Source organism: Phyllobates terribilis, unplaced genomic scaffold (assembly GCF_046119375.1).
Source record: "Phyllobates terribilis strain yellow unplaced genomic scaffold, ASM4611937v1 Scaffold_22__1_contigs__length_20350403, whole genome shotgun sequence".
NCBI classification, from domain to species: Eukaryota; Metazoa; Chordata; class Amphibia; order Anura; family Dendrobatidae; genus Phyllobates; species Phyllobates terribilis.
Genome location: NW_027362782.1, coordinates 5998817 through 6020102, shown reverse-complemented (window position 1 = coordinate 6020102; position 21286 = coordinate 5998817).

Here is a 21286-nt window from a genome sequence, read left to right as displayed (position 1 = left end):
GTCTTGTTAAGCTACTGTGACCTGCACGTCACTACCAAGGGGCATCTAAACCGTCTTGTTTAGCTACTGCGACCTCCACTGCTCTTCCAAGGGGCATTTTAAAAGTCTTGTTAAGCTGCTGCGACCTGTATGTCTCTTCCAAGGGGCATTTAAACCGTCTTGTTAAGCTGCTGCGACCTGTATGTCTCTTCCAAGGGGCATTTAAACCATCTTGGTAAGCTACTGCGACCTTCAAGCCTCTTCCAAGGGGCATTTAAACTGTCTTGTTAAGCTACTGCGACCTGCACATCTCTTTCAAGGGGAATTTTAGCCATCTTGTTAAGCTACTGCGACCTGCATGTCTTTTCCAAGGGGCATTTAAACCGTCTTGTTAAGCTACTGTGACCTCCACCGCTCTCCCAAGGGGCATTTAAACCATCTTGTTAAGCTACTGCGACCTGCACGTCTCTTCCAAGGGGCATTTAAACCGTCTTGGTAAGTTACTGCGACCTGCAAGCCTCTTCCAAGGGGCATTTAAACCGTCTTGTTAAGCTACTGCGACCTGCACATCTCTTCCAAGGGGCATTTAAACCGTCTTGTTAAGCTACTGCGAACTGCAAGTCTCTTCCAAGGGGCATTTAAACCGTCTAGTTACGCTACTGCGACCTCCAAAGCTCTTCCAAGGGGCATTTAAACCGTCTTGGTAAGCTACTGCGACCTGTAAGCCTCTTCCAAGGGGCATTTAAACCATCTTGGTTAGCTACTGCGACCTGCAAGCCTCTTCTAAGGGGCATTTAAACTCTTTTGTTAAGCTACTGCAACCTGCACGTCTCTTGAAAGGGGCATTTAAACCGTCTTGTTAAGCTACTACGACCTGCACGTCTCTTCAAAGGGGCATTTAAACCGTCTTGTTAAGCTACTGCTACCTGCACGTCTCTTCCAAGGGGCATTTAAACCATCTTGTTAAGCTACTGCAACTTGCACGTCTCTTCCAAGGGGCATTTAAACTGTCTTGTTAAGCTACTGCGACCTCCACCTCTCTTCCAAGGGGCATTTAAACCGTCTTGTTAAGCTGCTGCGACCTGCACGTCTCTTCCAAGGGGCATTTAAACCCTCTTGTTAAGCTACTGCGACCTGCACGTCTCTTCCAAGGGTCATTTAAACCGTCGTGTTAAGCTACTGCGAACTTCACGGCTCTTCCAAAGGGCATTTTAACCGACTTGTTAAGCTACTGTGACCTCCACTGCTCTTCCAAGGGGCTTTTAAACCGTCTTGCTAAGCTACTGCGACCTGCATTTCTCTTCCAAGGGGCATTTAAACCGTCTTGTTAAGCTACTGCGACCTGCATATCTCTTCCAAGGGGCATTTAAACCGTCTTGTTTAGCTACTGCGACCTGCACATCCCTTCCAAGGGGCATTTAAACCGTCTTTTTAAGCTACTTCGACCTGCACGTCTCTTCCCAGGGGTATTTAAACCGTCTTGGTAAGCTACTGCGACCTGCAAGCCTCTTCCAAGGGGCATTTAAACCGTCTTGTTAAGCTACTGCGACCTGCACGTCTCTTCCAAGGGGCATTTAAACCGTCTTGTTAAGCTACTGCGACCTTCACCGCTCTTCCAAAGGGCATTTTAACCGTCTTGTTAAGCTACTGTGACCTCCACGACTCTCCCAAGGGGCATTTAAACCATCTTGTTAAGCTACTGCGACCTGCACATCTCTTCCAAGTGGCATTTAAGCCATCTTGTTAAGCTACTGCGATCTGCATGTCTTTTCCAAGGGGCATTTAAACCGTGTTGTTAAGCTACTGTGACCTCCACCGCTCTCCCAAGGGGCATTTAAACCATCTTGTTAAGCTACTGCGACCTGCACGTCTCTTCCAAGGGGCATTTAAACCGTCTTGGTAAGCTACTGCGACCTGCACATCTCTTCCAAGGGTCATTTAAACCATCTTGTTAAGCTACTGCGAACTTCACCGCTCTTCCAAAGGGCATTTTAACCGTCTTGTTAAGATACTGCGACTTGCACATCTCTTCCAAGTGGCATTTAAGCCATCTTGTTAAGCTACTGCGACCTGCATGTTATTTCCAAGGGGCATTTAAACCGTGTTGTTAAGCTACTGTGACCTCCACTGCTCTCCCAAGGGGTATTTAAACCATCTTGTTAAGCTACTGCGACCTGCACGTCTCTTCAAAAGGGCATTTAAACCATCTTGTTAAGCTACTGCGACCTGCAAGCCTCTTCCAAGGGGCATTTAAACCGTCTTGTTAAGCTACTGCGACCTTCACCGCTCTTCCAAAGGGCATTTTAACCGTCTTGTTAAGCTACTGTGACCTCCACGTCTCTACCAAGGTGCATTTAAACCGTCTTGTTAAGCTACTGCGACCTCCACTGCTCTTCCAAGGGGCATTTAATCCATCTTGTTAAGCTAATGCGACCTGCACGTCTCTTCCAAGGGGCATATAAACTGTCTTGTTAAGCTACTGCGAACTGCACGTCTATTCCAAGGGGCATTTAAACTGTCTTGCTAAGCTACTGCGACCTGCACGTGTCTTCCAAGGGGCATTTAAACCGTCTTGTTAAGCTAATGCGACCTGCACGTCTCTTCCAAGGGCATTTAAACCATCTTGTTAAGCTACTGCGACCTGTACGTCTATTCCAATAGGCATTTAAACCGTCTTGTTAAGCTGCTGCGACCTGTATGTCTCTTCCAAGGGGCATTTGAACCGTCGTGTTAAGCTACTGCGACCTCCACTGCTCTTCCAAGGGGCATTTAAACCATCTTGTTAAGCTACTGCGACCTGCACGTCTCTTCCAAGGGGCATTTAAACAGTCTTGGTAAGCTACTGCGACCTGCAAGCCTCTACCAAGGGGCATTTAAACTGTCTTGTTAAGCTACTGCGACCTGCACATCTCTTCCAAGGGGCATTTAAACCATCTTGTTAAGCTACTGCGACCTGCATGTCTTTTCCAAGGGGCATTTAAACCATCTTGGTAAGCTACTGCGACCTGCACATCTCTTCCAAGGGGCATTTAAACCATCTTGTTAAGCTACTGTGAACTTCACCGCTCTTCCAAGAGGCATTTTAACCGTCTTGTTAAGCTACTGTGACCTCCACTGCTCTTCCAAGGGGCATTTAATCCGTCTTGTTAAGCTACTGCAACCTGCACGTCTCTTCCAAGGGGCATTTAAACTGTCTTGTTAAGCTACTGCGACCTGCAAGTCTCTTCCAAGGGGCATTTAAACCATCTTGCTAAGCAACTGCGACCTGCATTTCTCTTCCAAGGGGCATTTAAACCATCTTGTTAAGCTACTGCGACCTGCACGTCTCATCCAAGGGGCATTTAAACCGTCTTGTTAAGCTACTGCGACCTGCACATCCCTTTCAAGGGGCATTTAAACCGTCTTGTTAAGCTACTTCGACCTGCACGTCTCTTCCCAGGGGCATTTAAACCGTCTTCGTAAGATACTGCGACCTGCAAGCCTCTTCCATGGGGCATTTAAACTATCTTGTTCAGCTACTGCGACCTGCACATCTCTTCCAAGGGGCATTTAAGCCATCTTGTTAAGCTACTGTGACCTCCACCGCTCTCCCAAGGGGCATTTAAACCATCTTGTTAAGCTACTGCGACCTGCACGTCTCTTCCATGGGGCATTTAAACCGTCTTGGTAAGCTACTGCGACCTGCAAGCCTCTTCTAAGGGGCATTTAAACCCTCTTGTTTAGCTACTGCGACCTGCACGTCTCTTGCAAGGGGCATTTAAACCATCTTGTTAAGCTACTGCGACCTGCACGTCTCTTCCAAGGGGCATTTAAACCGTCTTGTTAAGCTACTGCGACCTGCACGACTCTTCCAAGGGGCATTTAAACAGTTTTGTTAAGCTACTGCGACCTGCACGTCTCTTCCAAGGGGCATTTAAACCGTCTTGTTAAGCTACTGCGACCTGCACGTCTCTTCCAAGGGGCATTTAAACAGTTTTGTTAAGCTACTGCGACCTGCACGTCTCTTCCAAGGGGCATTTAAACCGTCTTGTTAAGCTACTGCGACCTTCACCGCTCTTCCAAAGGGCATTTTAACCGTCTTGTTAAGCTACTGTGACCTGCACGTCTCTACCAAGGTTTATTTAAACCATCTTGTTAAGCTACTGCGACCTCCACTGCTCTTCCACGGGGCATTTAATCCATCTTGTTAAGCTAATGCGACCTGCACGTCTCTTCCAAGGGGCATATAAACTGTCTTGTTAAGCTACTGCGAACTGCACGTCTATTCCAAGGGGCATTTAAACCGTCTTGCTAAGCTACTGCGACCTGCACGTCTCTTCCAAGGGGCATTTAAACCGTCTTGTTAAGCTACTGCAACCTGCACGTCTCTTCCAAGGGGAATTTAAACCATCTTGTTAAGCTACTGCGACCTGCACGTCTCTTCCAAGGGGCATTTAAACAGTCTTGGTAAGCTACTGCGACCTGCAAGCCTCTTCCAAGGGGAATTTAAACTGTCTTGTTAAGCTACTGCGACCTGCAAGCCTCTTCCAAGGGGCATTTAAACCGTCTTGTTAAGCTGCTGCGACCTGTATGTCTCTTCCAAGGGGCATTTAAACCGTCTTGGTATGCTACTGCGACCTTCAAGCCTCTTCCAAGGGGCATTTAAACTGTCTTGTTAAGCTACTGCGACCTGCACATCTCTTCCAAGGGGAATTTTAGCCATCTTGTTAAGCTACTGAGACCTGCATGTCTTTTCCAAGGGGCATTTAAACCGTCTTGTTAAGCTACTGTGACCTCCACCGCTCTCCCAAGGGGCATTTAAACCATCTTGTTAAGCTACTGCGACCTGCACGTCTCTTCCAAGGGGCATTTAAACCGTCTTGGTAAGTTACTGCGACCTGCAAGCCTCTTCCAAGGGGCATTTAAACCGTCTTGTTAAGCTACTGCGACCTGCACATCTCTTCCATGGGGCATTTAAACCGTCTTGTAAAGCTACTGCGAACTGCAAGTCTCTTCCAAGGGGCATTTAAACCGTCTAGTTACGCTACTGCGACCTCCAAAGCTCTTCCAAGGGGCATTTAAACCGTCTTGGTTAGCTACTGCGACCTGCAAGCCTCTTCTAAGGGGCATTTAAACTCTCTTGTTAAGCTACTGCAACCTGCACGTCTCATGCAAGGGGCATTTAAACCGTCTTGTTAAGCTACTGCGACCTGCACGTCTCTTCAAAGGGGCATTTAAACCGTCTTGTTAAGCTACTGCTACCTGCACGTCTCTTCCAAGGGGCATTTAAACCATCTTGTTAAGCTACTGCAACTTGCACGTCTCTTCCAAGGGGCATTTAAACCGTCTTGTTAAGCTACTGCGACTTGCACATCTCTTCCAAGGGTCATTTAAACCGTCTTGTTAAGCTACTGCGAACTTCACGGCTCTTCCAAAGGGCATTTTAACCGTCTTGTTAAGCTACTGTGACCTCCACTGCTCTTCCAACGGGCTTTTAAACCGTCTTGCTAAGCTACTACGACCTGCATTTCTCTTCCAAGGGGCATTTAAACCGTCTTGTTAAGCTACTGCGACCTGCATGTCTCTTCCAGGGGGCATTTAAACCTTCTTGTTTAGCTACTGCGACCTGCACATCCCTTCCAAGGGGCATTTAAACCGTCTTGTTAAGCTACTTCGACCTGCATGTCTCTTCCCAGGGGCATTTAAACCGTCTTGTTAAGCTACTGCGACCTTCACCGCTCTTCCAAAGGGCATTTTAACCGTCTTGTTAAGCTACTGTGACCTCCACGTCTCTCCCAAGGGGCATTTAAACCATCTTGATAAGCTACTGCGACCTGCACATCTGTTCCAAGTGGCATTTAAGCCATCTTATTAAGCTACTGCGACCTGCATGTCTTTTCCAAGGGGCATTTAAACCGTGTTGTTAAGCTACTGTGACCTCCACCGCTCTCCCAAGGGGCATTTAAACCATCTTGGTAAGCTACTGTGACCTGCACGTCTCTTCCAAGGGGCATTTAAACCGTCTTGGTAAGCTACTGCGACCTGCACATCTCTTCCAAGGGTCATTTAAACCATCTTGTTAAGCTACTGCGAACTTCACCGCTCTTCCAAAGGGCATTTTAACCGTCTTGTTAAGCTACTGCGACCTGCACATCTCTTCCAAGTGGCATTTAAGCCATCTTGTTAAGCTACTGCGACCTGCATGTTTTTTCCAAGGGGCATTTAAACCGTGTTGTTAAGCTACTGGACCTCCACCGCTCTCCCAAGGGGTATTTAAACCATCTTGTTAAGCTACTGCGACCTGCACGTCTCTTCCAAGGGGCATTTAAACCATCTTGTTAAGCTGCTGCGACCTGCACATCTCTTCCAAGGGTCATTTAAACCATCTTGTTAAGCTACTGCGAACTTCACCGCTCTTCCAAAGGGCATTTTAACCGTCTTGTTAAGCTACTGTGACATTCCACTGCTCTTCCAAGGGGCATTTAATCTGTCTTGTTAAGCTACTGCGACCTGCACGTCTCTTCCAAGGGGCATTTAAACCATCTTGTTAAGCTACTGCGAACTGCACTTCTCTTCCAAGGGGCATTTATACTGTCTTGTTAAGCTACTGCAACCTGCACGTCTCTTCCAAGGGGCATTTAAACTGTCTTGTTAAGCTACTGCGACCTGCAAATCCCTTCCAAGAGGCATTTAAACCGTCTTGCTAAGCTTCTGCGACCTGCATTTCTCTTCCAAGGGGCATTTAAACCGTCTTGTTAAGCTACTGCGACCTGCACGTCTCTTCCAAGGGGCATTTAAATCGTCTTGTTAAGCTACTGCGACCTGCACATCCCTTCCAAGGGGCATTTAAACCGTCTTGTTAAGCTACTTCGACCTGCACGTCTCTTCCCAGGGGCATTTAAACCGTCTTCGTAAGATACTGCGACCTGCAAGCCTCTTCCAAGGGGCATTTAAACTGTCTTGTTCAGCTACTGCGACCTGCACATCTCTTCCAAGGGGCATTTAAGCCATCTTGTTAAGCTACTGCGACCTGCAGGTCTTTTCCAAGGGGCATTTAAACCGTCTTGATAAGCTGCTGTGACCTCCACCGCTCTCCCAAGGGGCATTTAAACCATCTTCTTATGCTACTGCGACCTGCACGTCTCTTCCAAGGGGCATTTATACCGTCTTGGTAAGCTACTGCGACCTGTAAGCCTCTTCTAAGGGGCATTTAAACCCTCTTGTTAAGCTACTGTGACCTGCACGTCTCTTGCAAGGGGCATTTAAACCATCTTGTTAAGCTACTGCGACCTGCAAGTCTCTTCCAAGGGGCATTTAAACCGTCTTGTTAAGCTACTGCGACCTGCACGACTCTTCCAAGCGGCATTCAAACTGCCTTGTTAAGCTACCGCGACCTTCACCTCTCTTCCAAGGGGCATTTAAACCGTCTTGTTAAGCTACTGCGACCTGCACGTCTCTTCCAAGGGGCATTTAAACCGTCTTGTTAAGCTACTGCGACCTGCACGTCTCTTCCAAGGGGCATTTAAACCGTCTTGTTAAGCTACTGCGACCTTAACCGCTGTTCCAAAGGGCATTTTAATCGTCATGTTAAGCCACTGTGTCCTCCACGTCTCTACCAAGGTGCATTTAAACCGTCTTGTAAAGCTACTGCGACCTCCACTGCTCTTCCAAGGGGCATTTAATCCATCTTGTTAAGCTAATGCGACCTGCACGTCTCTTCCAAGGGGCATATAAACTGTCTTGTTAAGCTACTGCGAACTGCACGTCTATTCCAAGGGGCATTTAAACCGTCTTGCTAAGCTACTGCGACCTGCACGTGTCTTCCAAGGGGCATTTAAACCGTCTTGTTAAGCTACTGCGACCTGCACGTCTCTTCCAAGGGGCATTTAAACCATCTTGTTAAGCTACTGCGACCTGTACGTCTATTCCAATAGGCATTTAAACCGTCTTGTTAAGCTGCTGCGACCTGTATGTCTCTTCCAAGGGGCATTTGAACCGTCTTGTTAAGCTACTGCGACCTCCACTGCTCTTCCAAGGGGCATTTAAACCATCTTGTTAAGCTACTGCGACCTGCACGTCTCTTCCAAGGGGCATTTAAACCATCTTGTTAAGCTACTGCGACCTGCACATCTCTTCCAAGGGTCATTTAAACCATCTTGTTAAGCTACTGCGAACTTCACCGCTCTTCCAAAGGGCATTTTAACCGTCTTGTTAAGCTACTGTGACATTCCACTGCTCTTCCAAGGGGCATTTAATCTGTCTTGTTAAGCTACTGCGACCTGCACGTCTCTTCCAAGGGGCATTTAAACCATCTTGTTAAGCTACTGCGAACTGCACTTCTCTTCCAAGGGGCATTTATACTGTCTTGTTAAGCTACTGCAACCTGCACGTCTCTTCCAAGGGGCATTTAAACTGTCTTGCTAAGCTACTGCGACCTGCAAATCTCTTCCAAGGGGCATTTAAACCGTCTTGCTAAGCTACTGCGACCTGCATTTCCCTTCCAAGGGGCATTTAAACCGTCTTGTTAAGCTACTGCGACCTGCACGTCTCTTCCAAGGGGCATTTAAACCGTCTTGTTAAGCTACTGCGACCTGCACATCCCTTCCAAGGGGCATTTAAACCGTCTTGTTAAGCTACTTCGACCTGCACGTCTCTTCCCAGGGGCATTTAAACCGTCTTCGTAAGATACTGCGACCTGCAAGCCTCTTCCAAGGGGCATTTAAACTGTCTTGTTCAGCTACTGCGACCTGCACATCTCTTCCAAGGGGCATTTAAGCCATCTTGTTAAGCTACTGCGACCTGCAGGTCTTTTCCAAGGGGCATTTAAACCATCTTAATAAGCTGCTGTGACCTCCACCGCTCTCCCAAGGGGCATTTAAACCATCTTCTTAAGCTACTGCGACCTGCACGTCTCTTCCAAGGGGCATTTATACCGTCTTGGTAAGCTACTGCGACCTGTAAGCCTCTTCTAAGGGGCATTTAAACCCTCTTGTTAAGCTACTGTGACCTGCACGTCTCTTGCAAGGTGCATTTAAACCATCTTGTTAAGCTACTGCGACCTGCAAGTCTCTTCCAAGGGGCATTTAAACCGTCTTGTTAAGCTACTGCGACCTGCACGACTCTTCCAAGCGGCATTCAAACTGTCTTGTTAATCTACCGCGACCTTCACATCTCTTCCAAGGGGCATTTAAACCGTCTTGTTAAGCTACTGCGACCTGCACGTCTCTTCCAAGGGGCATTTAAACCGTCTTGTTAAGCTACTGCGACCTGCACGTCTCTTCCAAGGGGCATTTAAACCGTCTTGTTAAGCTACTGCGACCTTCACCGCTGTTCCAAAGGGCATTTTAATCGTCATGTTAAGCTACTGTGTCCTCCACGTCTCTACCAAGGTGCATTTAAACCGTCTTGTTAAGCTACTGCGACCTCCACTGCTCTTCCAAGGGGCATTTAATCCATCTTGTTAAGCTAATGCGACCTGCACGTCTCTTCCAAGGGGCATATAAACTGTCTTGTTAAGCTACTGCGAACTGCACGTCTATTCCAAGGGGCATTTAAACCGTCTTGCTAAGCTACTGCGACCTGCACGTCTCTTCCAAGGGGCATTTAAACCGTCTTGTTAAGCTACTGCGACCTGCACGTCTCTTCCAAGGGGCATTTAAACCATCTTGTTAAGCTACTGCGACCTGTACGTCTATTCCAATAGGCATTTAAACCCTCTTGTTAAGCTGCTGCGACCTGTATGTCTCTTCCAAGGGGCATTTGAACCGTCTTGTTAAGCTACTGCGACCTCCACTGCTCTTCCAAGGGGCATTTAAACCGTCTTGTTAAGCTACTGCGACCTGCACGTCTCTTCCAAGGGGCATTTAAACCATCTTGTTAAGCTACTGCGACCTGTACGTCTATTCCAATAGGCATTTAAACCGTCTTGTTAAGCTGCTGCGACCTGTATGTCTCTTCCAAGGGGCATTTGAACCGTCTTGTTAAGCTACTGCGACCTCCACTGCTCTTCCAAGGGGCATTTAAACCGTCTTGTTAAGCTACTGCGACCTCCACCGCTCTTCCAAGGGGCATTTAAACCGTCTTGTTAAGCTACTGCGACCTGCACATCTCTACCAAGGGCCATTTAAACCATCTTGTTAAGCTACTGCGACCTGCATGTCGCTTCCAAGCGGCATTTAAACCGTCTTGTTAAGCTACTGCGAACTTCACCGCTCTTCCAAAGGGCATTTTAACCGTCTTGTTAAGCTACTGTGACCTGCACGTCTCTACCAAGGGGCATTTAACCGTCTTGTTAATCTACTGCGACCTCCACTGCTCTTCCAAGGGGCATTTAATCCGTCTTGTTAAGCTCCTGCGACATGCACGTCTCTTCCAAGGGGCAATTAAACCGTCTTGTTAAGCTACTGCGAACTGCACGTCTCTTCCAAGGGGCATTTAAACTGTCTTTGTAAGCTACTGCGACCTGCACGTCTCTTCCAAGGAGCATTTAAACCGTCTTGTTAAGCTACTGCGACCTGCACGTCTCTTCCAAGGGGCATTTAAACCATCTTGTTAAGCTACTGCGACCTGCATGTCTCTTCCAATGGGCATTTAAACCGTCTTGTTAAGTTGCTGCGACCTGCACGTCTCTTCCAATGGTCATTTAAACCGTCTTGTTAAGTTGCTACGACCTGCACGTCTCTTCCAAGGGGCATTTAAACCGTCTTGTTAAGCTACGGCGACCTCCACAGCTCTACCAAGGGGCATTTAAACCGTCTTGTTAAGCTACTGCGACATGCACGTCTCTTCCAAGGGGTATTTAAACCCTCTTGTTAAGCTACTGTGACCTGCACGTCTCTTCCAAGGGGCATTTAAACCGTCTTGTTAAGCTACAGCAACCTGCACGTCTCTTACAAGGGGCATTTAAACTGTCTTGTTAAGCTACTGCGTCCTCCACCTCTCTTACAAGGGGCATTTAAACCATCTTGTTAAGCTGCTGCGACGTGCACGTCTCTTCCAAGGGGCATTTAAACCGTCTTGTTAAGCTTCTGCGACCTGCACATCTCTTCCAAGGGGCATTTAAACCGTCTTGTTAAGCTACTGCGAACTTCACCGCTCTTCCAAAGGGCATTTTAACCGTCTTGTTAAGCTACTGTGACCTCCACTGATCTTCCAAGGGGCATTTAATCCGTCTTGTTAAGCTACTGCGACCTGCACTTCTCTTCCAAGGGGCATTTAAACCGTCTTGTTAAGCTACTGCGAACTGCACGTCTCTTCCAAGGGGCATTTATACTGTCTTGTTAAGCTACTGTGACCTGCACGTCTCTTCCAAGGGGCATTTAAACCGTCTTGTTAAGCTACTGCGACCTGCACGTCTCTTCCAAGGGGCATTTAAACCATCTTGTCAAGCTACTGCGACCTGCACGTCTCTTCCAAGGAGCATTTAAACTGTCTTGGTAAGCTACTGCGACCTCCACCTCTCTTCCAAGGGGCATTTAAACCGTCTTTTTAAGCTACTGCGACCTGCACGTCTCTTCCAAGGGGCATTTAAACAGTCTTGTTAAGCTGCTGCGACCTGCACATCTCTTCCAAGGGGCATTTAAACCGCCTTGTTAAGCTACTGCGACCTTCACCGCTCTTCCAAAGGGCATTCTAACCATCTTGTTAAGCTACTGTGACCTCCACGTCTCTACCAAGGGGCATTTAAACCGTCTTTTTAAGCTACTGCGACCTCCACCTCTCTTCCAAGGTGCATTTAAACCGTCTTGTTAAGCTACTGCGACCTCCACCTCTCTTCCAAGGGGCATTTAAACCGTCTTGTTAAGCTACTGCGACCTGCACATCTCTTCCAAGGGGCATTTAAACCGTCTTGTTAAGCTACTGCGACCTGCACATCTCTTCCAAGGGGCATTTAAACCGCCTTGTTAAGCTACTGCGACCTTCACCGCTCTTCCAAAGGCCATTCTAACCATCTTGTTAAGCTACTGTGACCTGCACGTCTCTACCAAGGGGCATTTAAACCGTCTTTTTAAGCTTCTGCGACCTCCACTGCTCTACTAAGGGGCATTTAATCCGTCTTCTTAAGCTACTGCGACCTGCACGTCTCTTCCAAGGGGCATTTAAACCATCTTGTTAAGCTACTGCGAACTGCACGTCTCTTCCAAGTGGCATTTAAACTGTCTTGTTAAGCTACTGCGACCTGCAAGTCTCTTCCAAGGGTCATTTAAACCGTCTTCTTAAGCTTCTGCGACCTGCACGTCTCTTCCAATTGGCATTTAAACCATCTTGTTAAGCTACTGCCACCTGTACGTCTCTTCCAATGGGCATTTAAACCGTCTTGTTAAGCTGCTGCGACCTGTATGTCTCTTCCAAGGGGCATTGAAACCGTCTTGTTAAGCTACTGCGACCTCCACTGCTCTTGCAAGGGGCATTTAAACAGTCTTGTTAAGCTACTGCGACCTGCACGTCTCTTCCAAGGGGCATTTAAACCATCTTGTTAAGCTACTGCGACCTGCAAGCCTCTTCCAATGGGCATTTAAACCGTCTTGTTAAGCTGCTGCGACCTGCACATCTCTTCCAAGGGGCATTTAAACCGTCTTGTTAAGCTACTGCGAACTGCACCTCTCTTCCAAAGGGCATTTAAACCGTCTTGTTAAGCTACTGCGACCTCCACCGCTCTTCCAAGGGGCATTTAAACCGTCTTGTTAAGCGACTGCGACCTGCACGTCTCTTCCAAGGGGCATTTAAACTGTCTTGGTAAGCTACTGCGACCTGCAAGCCTCCTCCAAGGGGCATTTAAACAGTCTTGTTAAGCTACTACGACCTGAACATCTCTTCCTAGGGGCATTTAAACCATCTTGTTAAGCTACTGCGACCTGCATGTCTTTTCCAAGGGGCATTTAAACACGTCTTGTTAAACTACTGTGACCTCTACCGCTCTTCCAAGGGGCATTTAAACCATCTTGTTAAGCTACTGCGACCTGCTCGTCTCTTCCAAGGGGCATTTAAACTGTCTTGGTGAGCTACTGCGACCTGCAAGCCTCTTCGAAGGGACATTTAAACCCTCTTGTTAAGCTACTGCGACCTGCACATCTCTTCCAAGGGGCATTTAAACCGTCTTGTTAAGCTACTGCGAACTGCACGTCTCTTCCAAAGGGCATTTAAACCGTCTTGTTAAGCTACTGCGACCTCCACCGCTCTTCCAAGGGGCATTTAAACCGTCTTGTTAAGCGACTGCGACCTGCACGTCTCTTCCAAGGGGCATTTAAACTGTCTTGGTAAGCTACTGCGACCTGCAAGCCTCTTTCAAGGGGCATTTAAACAGTCTTGTTAAGCTACTACGACCTGAACATCTCTTCCTAGGGGCATTTAAACCATCTTGTTAAGCTACTGCGACCTGCATGTCTTTTCCAAGGGGCATTTAAACCGTCTTGTTAAACTACTGTGACCTCTACCGCTCTTCCAAGGGGCATTTAAACCATCTTGTTAAGCTACTGCGACCTGCACGTCTCTTCCAAGGGGCATTTAATTTGTCTTGGTGAGCTACTGCGACCTGCAAGCCTCTTCGAAGGGACATTTAAACCCTCTTGTTAAGCTACTGCGACCTGCACGTCTCTTGCAAGGGGCATTTAAACAGTCTTGTTAAGCTACTGCGACCTGCACGTCTCTTCCAAGGGGCATTTAAACCGTCTTGTTAAGCTACTGCGACCTGCACGTCTCTTCCAAGGGGCATTTAAACCGTCTTGTTAAGCTACAGCAACCTGCACGTCTCTTACAAGGGGCATTTAAACTGTCTTGTTAAGCTACTGCGTCCTCCACCTCTCTTCCAAGGGGCATTTAAACCATCTTGTTAAGCTGCTGCGACGTGTACGTCTCTTCCAAGGGGCATTTAAACCGTCTTGTTAAGCTACTGCGACCTGCACATCTCTTCCAAGGGGCATTTAAACCGTCTTGTTAAGCTACTGCGAACTTCACCGCTCTTCCAAAGGGCATTTTAACCGTCTTGTTAAGCTACTGTGATCTCCACTGATCTTCCAAGGGGCATTTAATCCCTCTTGTTAAGCTACTGCGACCTGCACGTCTCTTCCAAGGGGCATTTAAACCGTCTTGTTAAGCTGCTGCGAACTGCACGTCTCTTCCAAGGGGCATTTAAACCGTCTTGTTTAGCTACTGCGACCTGCACATCCCTTCCAAGGGGCATTTAAACCGTCTTGTTAAGCTACTTCGACCTGCACGTCTCTTCCCAGGCGTATTTAAACCGTCTTGTTAATCTACTGTGACCTCCACCGCTCTCCCAAGGGGCATTTAAACCATCTTGCTAAGCTACTGCGACCTGCACGTCTCTTCCAAGGGGCATTTAAACCGTCTTGGTAAGCTACTGCGACCTGCAAGCCTCTTCTAAGGGGCATTTAAACCCTCTTGTTAAGCTACTGCGACCTGCACGTCTCTTTCAAGGGGCATTTAAACCATCTTGTTAAGCTACTGCGACCTGCTCGTCTCTTCCAAGGGGCATTTAAACCGTCTTGTTAAGCTACTGTGACCTGCACGACTCTACTAAGCGGCATTCAAACTGTCTTGTTAAGCTACCGCGACCTCCACCTCTCTTCCAAGGGGCATTTAAACCGTCTTGTTAAGCTACTGCGACCTGCACGTCTCTTGCAAGGGGCATTTAAACCGTCTTGTTAAGCTACTGCGACCTGCACGTCTCTTCCAAGGGGCATTTAAACCGTCTTGTTAAGCTACTGCGACCTTCACCGCTCTTCCAAAGGGCATTTTAACCGTCTTGTTAAGCTACTGTGACCTGCACGTCTCTACCAAGGTGCATTTAAACCGTCTTGTTAAGCTACTGGGACCTCCACTGATCTTCCAATGGGCATTTAATCCATCTTGTTAAGCTAATGCGACCTGCACGTCTCTTCCAAGGGGCATATAAACTGTCTTGTTAAGCTACTGCGAACTGCACGTCTATTCCAAGGGGCATTTAAACCGTCTTGCTAAGCTACTGCGACCTGCACGTCTCTTCCAAGGGGCATTTAAACCGTCTTGTTAAGCTACTGCGACCTGCACGTCTCTTCCAAGGGGCATTTAAACCATCTTGTTAAGCTACTGCGACCTGTACGTCTATTCCCATAGGCATTTAAACCGTCTTGTTAAGCTGCTGCGACCTGTATGTCTCTTCCAAGTGGAATTTGAACTGTCTTGTTAAGCTACTGCGACCTCCACTGCTCTTCCAAGGGGCATTTAAACCATCTTGTTAAGCTACTGCGACCTGCACGTCTCTTCCAAGGGGCATTTAAACAGTCTTGGTAAGCTACTGCGACCTGCAAGCCTCTTTCAAGGGGCATTTAAACTGTCTTGTTAAGCTACTGCGACCTTCACATCTCTTCCAAGGGGCATTTAAACCATCTTGTTAAGCTACTGCGACGTGCATGTCTTTTCTAAGGGGCATTTAAACCATCTTGTTAAGCTACTGCGAACTGCACGTCTCTTCCAAGGGGCATTTAAACCGTCTTGGTAAACTACTGCGACTTGTAAGCCTCTTCTAAGGGGCATTTAAACCCTCTTGATAAGCTACTGCGACCTGCACGTCACTTGCAAGAGGCATTTAAACCATCTTGTTAAGCTGCTGCGACCTGTATGTCTCTTCCAAGGGGCATTTAAACCGTCTTGTTAAGCTGCTGCGACCTGTATGTCTCTTCCAAGGGGCATTTAAACCGTCTTGGTATGCTACTGCGACCTTCAAGCCTCTTCCAAGGGGCATTTAAACTGTCTTGTTAAGCTACTGCGACATGCACATCTCTTCCAAGGGGAATTTTAGCCATCTTGTTAAGCTACTGCGACCTGCATGTCTTTTCCAAGGGGCATTTAAACCATCTTGTTAAGCTACTGTGACCTCCACAGCTCTCCCAAGGGGCATTTAAACCATCTTGTTAAGCTTCTGCGACCTGCACGTCTCTTCCAAGGGGCATTTAAACCGTCTTGGTAAGTTACTGCGACCTGCAAGCCTCTTCCAAGGGGCATTTAAACCGTCTTGTTAAGCTACTGCGACCTGCACATCTCTTCCAAGGGGCATTTAAACCGTCTTGTTAAGCTACTGCGAACTGCAAGTCTCTTCCAAGGGGCATTTAAACCGTCTAGTTACGCTACTGCAACCTCCAAAGCTCTTCCAAGGGGCATTTAAACCGTCTTGGTAAGTTACTGCGACCTGTAAGCCTCTTCCAAGGGGCATTTAAACCGTCTTGGTTAGCTACTGCGACCTGCAAGCCTCTTCTAAGGGGCATTTAAACTCTCTTGTTAAGCTACTGCAACCTGCACGTCTCTTGCAAGGGGCATTTAAACTGTCTTGTTAAGCTACTGCCACCTGCACGTCTCTTCAAAGGGGCATTTAAACCGTCTTGTTAAGCTACTGCTACCTGCACGTCTCTTCCAAGGGGCATTTAAACCATCTTATTAAGCTACTGCAACTTGCACGTCTCGTCCAAGGGGCATTTAAACTGTCTTGTTAAGCTACTGCGACCTCCACCTCTCTTCCAAGGGGCATTTAAACCGTCTTGTTAAGCTGCTGCGACCTGCACGTCTCTTCCAAGGGGCATTTAAACCCTCTTGTTAAGCTACTGCGACCTGCACGTCTCTTCCAAGGGGCATTTAAACCGTCTTGTTAAGCTACTGCGACCTGCACATCTCTTCCAAGGGTCATTTAAACCGTCTTGTTAAGCTACTGCGAACTTCACGGCTCTTCCAAAGGGCATTTTAACCGTCTTGTTAAGCTACTGTGACCTCCACTGCTCATCCAAGGGGCTTTTAAACCGTCTTGCTAAGCTACTGCGACCTGCATTTCTCTTCCAAGGGGCATTTAAACCATCTTGTTAAGCTACTGCGACCTGCATGTCTCTTCCAAGGGGCATTTAAACCGTCTTGTTTAGCTACTGCGACCTGCACAGTCCTTCCAAGGGGCATTTAAACCGTCTTGTTAAGCTACTTCGAACTGCATATCTCTTCCCAGGGGTATTTAAACCGTCTTGGTAAGCTACTGCGACCTGCAAGCCTCTTCTAAGGGGCATTTAAACCCTCTTGTTAAGCTACTGCGACCTGCACGTCTCTTTCAAGGGGCATTTAAACCATCTTGTTAAGCTACTACGACCTGCACGTCTCTTCCAAGGGGCATTTAAACCGTCTTGTTAAGCTACTGTGACCTGCACGACTCTACCAAGCGGCATTCAAACTGTCTTGTTAAGCTACCGCGACCTCCACCTCTCTTCCAAGGGGCATTTAAACCGTCTTGTTAAGCTACTGCGACCTGCACGTCTCTTGCAAGGGGCATTTAAACCGTCTTGTTAAGCTACTGAGACCTGCACGTCTCTTCCAAGGGGCATTTAAACCGTCTTGGTAAGCTACTGCGACCTGCAAGCCTCTTCCAAGGGGCATTTAAACTGTCTTGTTAAGCTACTGCGACCTTCACATCTCTTCCAAGGGGCATTTAAGCCATCTTGTTAAGCTACTGCGACCTGCATGTCTTTTCCAAGGGGCATTTAAAACGTCTTGTTAAGCTACTGCGTGCTGCAAGCCTCTTCTAAGGGGCATTTAAACCCTCTTGTTAAGCTGCTGCGACCTGCACGTCTCTGGCAAGGGGCATTTAAACAGTCTTGTTAAGCTACTGCGACCTGCACGTCTCTTCCAAGGGGCATTTAAACCGTCTTGTTAAGCTACTGCGACCTGCAAGTCTCTTCCAAGGGGCATTTAAACCGTCTTGTTAAGCTACTGCAACCTGCACGTCTCTTCCAAGGGGCATTTAAACCATCTTGTTTAGCTACTGCGACCTGCACGTCTCTTCCAAGGGGCATTTAAAACGTCTTGTTAAGCTATTGCGACCTCCACCTCTCTTTTAAGGGGCATTTAAACCGTCTTGTTAAGCTAGTGCGACCTGCACATCTCTTCCAAAGGTCATTTAAACCGTCTTGTTAAGCTACTGCGAACTTCACCGCTCTTGCAAAGGGCATTTTAACCGTCTTGTTAAGCTACTGTGACCTCCACTGCTCTTCCAAGGGGCATTTAAACCGTCTTGCTAAGCTACTGCGACCTGCACATCCCTTCCAAAGGGCAATTAAACCCTCTTGTCAAGCTACTGCGACCTTCACCGCTCTTCCAAAGGGCATTTTAACCATCTTGTTAAGCTACTGTGACCTGCACTTCTCTACCAAGGGGCATTTAAACCGTCTTGTTAAGCTACTGCGACCTCCACTGCTCTTCCAAGGGGCATTTAATCCGTCTTGTTAAGCTACTGCGACCTGCACGTCTCTTCCAAGGGGCATTTAAACCGTCTTGTTAAGCTACTGCGAACTGCAAGTCTCTTCCAAGGGGCATTTAAACCGTCTTGTTAAGCTACTGTGACCTCCACTGCTCTTCCAAGGGGCATTTAAACCGTCTTGCTAAGCTACTGCGACCTGCACATCCCTTCCAAAGGGCATTTAAACCGTCTTATTAAGCTACTGCGACCTTCACCGCTCTTCTAAAGGGCATTTTAACCATCTTGTTAAGCTACTGTGACGTGCACTTCTCTACCAAGGGGCATTTAAACCGTCTTGTTAAGCTACTGTGACCTCCACTGCTCTTCCAAGGGGCATTTAATCCGTCTTGTTAAGCTACTGCGACCTGCACGTCTCTTCCAAGGGGCATTTAAACCATCTTGTTAAGCTACTGCGAACTGCAAGTCTCTTCCAAGTGGCATTTAAACCGTCTTGTTACGCTACTGCGACCTCCACCGCTCTTCCAAGGGGCATTTATACCATCTTGTTAAGCTACTGCGACCTGCACGTCTCTTCCAAGGGGCATTTAAACCGTCTTGTTAAGCTACTGCGACCTGAACATCTCTTCTGAGGGGCATTTAAACCATCTTGTTAAGCTACTGCGACCTGCACGTCACTTCCAAGGGGCATTTAAACCGTCTTGGTTAGCTACTGCGACCTGCAAGCCTCTTCTAAGGGGCATTTATCCCTTTTGTTAAGCTACTGCGACCTGCACGTCTCTGGCAAGGGGCATTTAAACCGTCTTGTTAAGCTACTGCGACCTGCACGTCTCTTCCAAGGGGCATTTAAACCGTCTTGTTAAGCTGCTGCGACCTGCACATCTCTTCCAAGGGGCATTTAAACCGCCTTGTTAAGCTACTGCGACCTTCACCGCTCTTCCAAAGGGCATTCTAACCATCTTGTTAAGCTTCTGTGACCTGCACGTCTCTACCAAGGGGCATTTAAACCGTCTTTTTAAGCTACTGCGACCTCCACCTCTCTTCCAAGGGGCATTTAAACCGTCTTGTTAAGCTACTGCTACCTCCACCTCTCTTCCAAGGGGACATTTAAACCGTCTTGTTAAGCTACTGCGACCTGCACATCTCTACCAAGGGGCATTTAAACCGTCTTGTTAAGCTACTGCGACCTGCACATCTCTTCCAAGGGGCATTAAAACCGCCTTGTTAAGCTACTGCGACCTTCACCGCTCTTCCAAAGGGCATTCTAACCATCTTGTTAAGCTACTGTGACCTGCACGTCTCTACCAAGGGGAATTTAAACCGTCTTTTTAAGCTACTGCGACCTCCACTGCTCTTCTAAGGGGCATTTAATCCATCTTCTTAAGGTACTGCGACCTGCACGTCTCTTCCAAGGGGCATTTAAACCATCTTGTTAAGCTTCTGCGACCTGCACGTCTCTTCCAATTGGCATTTAAACCATCTTGTTAAGCTACTGCCACCTGTACGTCTCTTCCAATGGGCATTTAAACCGTCTTGTTAAGCTGCTGCGACCTGTATGTCTCTTCCAAGGGGCATTTAAACCATCTTGTTAAGCTACTGCGACCTCCACTGCTCTTGCAAGGGGCATTTAAACAGTCTTGTTAAGATACTGCGACCTGCACGTCTCTTCCAAGGGGCATTTAAACCGTCTTGTTAAGCTACTGCGACCTGCAAGCCTCTTCCAATGGGCATTTAAACCGTCTTGTTAAGCTACTGCGACCTGCACATCTCTTCCAAGGGGCATTTAAACCGTCTTGTTAAGCTACTGCGAACTGCACGTCTCTTCCAAAGGGCATTTAAACCGTCTTGTTAAGCTACTGCGACCTCCACCGCTCTTCCAAGGGGCATTTAAACCGTCTTGTTAAGCGACTGCGACCTGCACGTCTCTTCCAAGGGGCATTTAAACTGTCTTGGTAAGCTACTGCGACCTGCAAGCCTCTTCCAAGGGGCATTTAAACCGTCTTTTTAAGCTACTGCGACCTCCACTGCTCTTCTAAGGGGCATTTAATCCATCTTCTTAAGCTACTGCGACCTGCACGTCTCTTCCAAGGGGCATTTAAACCATCTTGTTAAGCTACTGCGAACTGCACGTCTCTTCCAAGTGGCATTTAAACTGTCTTGTTAAGCTACTGCGACCTGCAAGTCTCTTCCAAGGGTCATTTAAACCATCTTGTTAAGCTTCTGCGACCTGCACGTCTCTTCCAATTGACATTTAAACCATCTTGTTAAGCTACTGCCACCTGTACGTCTCTTCCAATGGGCATTTAAACCGTCTTGTTAAGCTGCTGCGACCTGTATGTCTCTTCCAAGGGGCATTTAAACCATCTTGTTACGCTACTGCGACCTCCACTGCTCTTGCAAGGGGCATTTAAACAGTCTTTTTAAGCTACTGCGACCTGCACGTCTCTTCCAAGGGGCATTTAAACCGTCTTGTTAAGCTACTGCGACCTGCAAGCCTCTTCCAATGGGCATTTAAACCGTCTTGTTAAGCTACTGCGACCTGCACATCTCTTCCAAGGGGCATTTAAACCGTCTTGTTAAGCTACTGCGAACTGCACGTCTCTTCCAAAGGGCATTTAAACCGTCTTGTTAAGCTACTGCGACCTCCACCGCTCTTCCAAGGGGCATTTAAACCGTCTTGTTAAGCGACTGCGACCTGCACGTCTCTTCCAAGGGGCATTTAAACTGTCTTGGTAAGCTACTGCGACCTGCAAGCCTCTTCCAAGGGGCATTTAAACAGTCTTGTTAAGCTACTACGACCTGAACATCTCTTCCGAGGGGCATTTAAACCATCTTGTTAAGCTACTGCGACCTGCATGTCTTTTCCAAGGGGCATTTAAACCGTCTTGTTAAACTACTGTGACGTCTACCGCTCTTCCAAGGGGCATTTAAACCATCTTGTTAAGCTACTGCGACCTGCACGTCTCTTCCAAGGGGCATTTAAACTGTCTTGGTGAGCTACTGCGACCTGCAAGCCTCTTCGAAGGGACATTTAAACCCTCTTGTTAAGCTACTGCGACCTGCACGTCTCTTGCAAGGGGCATTTAAACAGTCTTGTTAAGCTACTGC